Consider the following 3,512-nt stretch of genomic DNA (forward strand, 5'->3'; position numbering starts at 1 on the left):
GGGGGGGGGGGGGGGGGGGGATTGAGGCAATTCCTTTAGTTTTAAATTCTCTTAGCTGTACTGGATTGAATCCCACTTGTTAACTTTTGTGTTCTAAGAAAATCGGCATCGGTTTAACTTTGTGCTCCTGGGACACTTTGATGTTGTGCTGCAGGTCTTTAAAGCGTTTTCCTCCAAGTCGAGATGAGTCAGACAATGTCACGAGCTCGGCGTCCTCGGGCTCGTTACTGCTCGGCAAAATTGTCTGTTTTTCCCGAGTTATTTGGGGATGAATGTCCCACTTCCTCTCTGTCATTAACTGACTCATGACATCACAGTCAGGAAGCACTAATGACAAATTTCAGGAACCAATAAAGTCAACAGCGGGTCTGGCTTCCTGGAGAAGCATCTTTGTTTTAAATGGCTGATTTAAGAGAATGAGAATGGTATGTTTCAAACAAAGAATCCTGCGCCACGCCTCGAGAGAAAATAAACAAATGAAGTCTTGGAAAACTACAACTTAAACATCTCGGACCGTGCTAGATTTTATTGGTGGAACATGATGGCCTATTTGCGACCGCCCGTATCCCTGAAAACAGGACAAAACAGATCTCCTTCTAACAAACATTCTGTGTTTGTGTGGCTGTCTGGCCATCATCCTGTTGAGAGTCAGATGGGTGTCTGCGAAGAGGATTACTACTGTAAGCCTGCTTTACCCGCACAGTCTCCAAGCCCTAGATTCACAAGACCCAGATTCCGCTTCCCATTGTTGGCTCTGTTGGAAATAGTTGGAAAGCAATTTGCAAAACACATCGTGGGAGACTGCAAGAAAAGACAGAGCAAACGGTTTAGAGTCTTAGAATATTATTTGTACATTTAATTAATTCTGGGTATTTATTACGGATGATGGCTATTAAAAAAAAAAAAAAAAAAGGAAAACAGGGAGGAGTGAGGTGTAGAGCAGCCACCATATTCCAGGGTTCGATTCCCAACGCGTCATTTCCTCTTCTCTCTCTGCCCATTTCATGTCAAATTTACTGCAAATAAAGGCCACAACCTTCTCCCTTCTGTTTTAGCTCATCACTCCTAAATTCGAAAGATACATTTTAATATCAGACACACACAAAAAATGAAATTAATACAAAAAACTGTAAGTTTCAGCTCATTCTACATCATCTTAGTCAAACCTGCAACTTCACCAATTTTTTATTTTATTTTTTTCACATTTTTTGAGTCTTTTAGGGATTTTCTGGAAGACAGCATAGTTCATGGTTCCATCAACAATAGGATGTTTTATAGGTCTTGAAGCAGCATCAGACCATTAACACCAACATGCTTAATTGTCTGCTTGGTGGATTTTTTTGGGTGAAATGCTGCTAGTATGCTAACTGTCTTTGTGGCTTGCTATTGAATGGTTTTAGCTATTGTTTGCAGCTAAGATCTCCAGGTTTATCCAACTCTTATTTCCGCAAGACTTAACTGTTATTTAAACTAAATATCGTTATTAGCTCATCCTAACGATTTGGCTGTCAAAACGGGTAGCTATTTAATTCTATTTACATCTTTTGAAACAATATTCAAAATATATTTTAAATAATTCAGTTTTATTTGGTAACATTTTTATTCCTTTATGGAGTGAACTATTCAAACCAACCTGACCCTGTGAGAAATATTAATAACTCCCCTTTGTCAATTCACCAATGACCAGTGATTAAGCACAACGGTTAGAAAACTGAATAGACTTGTGCTGGTTACACCTCGACCGTCCAGGAGGTCACAAAATAACATCCATGCATTGAGGGCTCACTGGCTACGGTCAGTATTCATGGTTAATGAGGAGTTGGGAAAGAGTTTTAGAACAAAAGGTCACTGTTGATCAAAAAGACCACAAATGTCTTTTTGGAAAAACAATTCTGCGAACTGATGAGACAAACCCGTAAGGTGTTCACAGGGGTCCATCGTCTGGCATAAAACGAATAGTTTTCTGAAAGATATAATTAGAAAACAGTGTTTCTTTTTTTTTTTTTTTTTTTTTTTTTGCAAACTACAGTAGATTAAGATGAGAAAGTGTGTTTCGTTTCAACAGAAAACATGCCGTAAAACAGCAAAAGCACCGAGACAAAACCTGGATCTCGAAAGTTTCCCCATCGTTACCCCTGTGGAGCCATTAAGAGGAAACCGAGTCTGTTTCATTCTCTTTTCATGTTTGTATTTGTTTCTGCCAGGTTTTAATAATGCATTAATTTTGTGTGTTTTACCAACCTGCAAGGCTGTGAAGGGTGTGGGCTTTTCCAGATTAAATGAGCACTGAGCTAAATGGAACAAGTTTGCATGTTCAGTCACATTTTGGCTGGTTGTGGTTTGTGGTTGTTTGTTGGGTGTGCAGACAGTGTGGTTGAGGACTGTTGGATTGTTTCTTTTTCCATCCATCCAGATCTTCTTGTTAGTGATTTCCTTCGTGGCAGACTTGGCTGGATTTGGTCAATATCTATGAGTAAATTGTTATCAGTGATTTTTGTTTTGAAAAATGTGTTTGTTCCCATAAAAACAGATAAATCATTGTCAGGTTGCCCATTCAATCCGGCAGCAAACACTATCCATATGAATTAATGACACCAATCATAAGGGCCAGTGATGTTTTGCCAATAAAATAATTAATTTATTGTATTTACTTGATCAACAATAAGTGAAATATGGGCCCCAGAAACACAGAGACATGCACATTATCAAAACATAGTTTCAAACACAACTAGAATATGGGGAACTATTTCTATATCCATATTTTTAATGTTGTTTCATTAAAAAGCAAGAGGTTATGTCTGTACAATCTGCATTGAGACCTTAAAAAATGCTAAAATTGACAAGGAGCTCTTGAAATTTTATATAAGCCTAGAATTTTAACACAATAAATTTGCAAGAACCCTAACCCTCATGATCAACATTAGGTATAAAGATGCTTATTTTAAAACCTTGTATCCTAAACATGCACAGAATTAAATATTCAGCTGGCCAATTTCAGAGTACCAAGATTTAGCATAACAAAATATTTTTGGACACTAATGTGTCTGAATTAAAATAATTTTTACTTTAACAAAACTCATGTATTTCGCAATTTCTATTTAACTGTACACATGCCTGTACAAATGCAGTCACGTTCAAATACAAATACAGAACATAAAAGTTCTTTTTTTCCCCAATAAAGTTAAGCATATATAGATTATTTACACACAGACTGACGTTTCCGAGCCTTCTTCAGATCAATTATGATGATTTTCCACTTGCAGCTAATAAAAACATAACATTTAAGATTTAAATGTTACATCACATCAATATAAGAACCAGTAACAATACAGAGATGTGGCCTTGATTAAAAGTTTGTTTTATATCTGCTTAAAGGTAATTTATCTTTTAAAGGTGCTTTTAACCTGAAGATTGAGAATCACATGAATGCATCGTCTAATTTATCAAATATGAATGAATCTATGTATGTATGTGTTGTTTGGTGCATATTCACAGCTAAAGTTGTGTGGTTG

This window comes from Poecilia latipinna, unplaced genomic scaffold (assembly GCF_001443285.1).
Source record: "Poecilia latipinna isolate Pla-1442-1.1 unplaced genomic scaffold, P_latipinna-1.0 Scaffold515, whole genome shotgun sequence".
In the NCBI taxonomy this organism is placed as follows: Eukaryota; Metazoa; Chordata; class Actinopteri; order Cyprinodontiformes; family Poeciliidae; genus Poecilia; species Poecilia latipinna.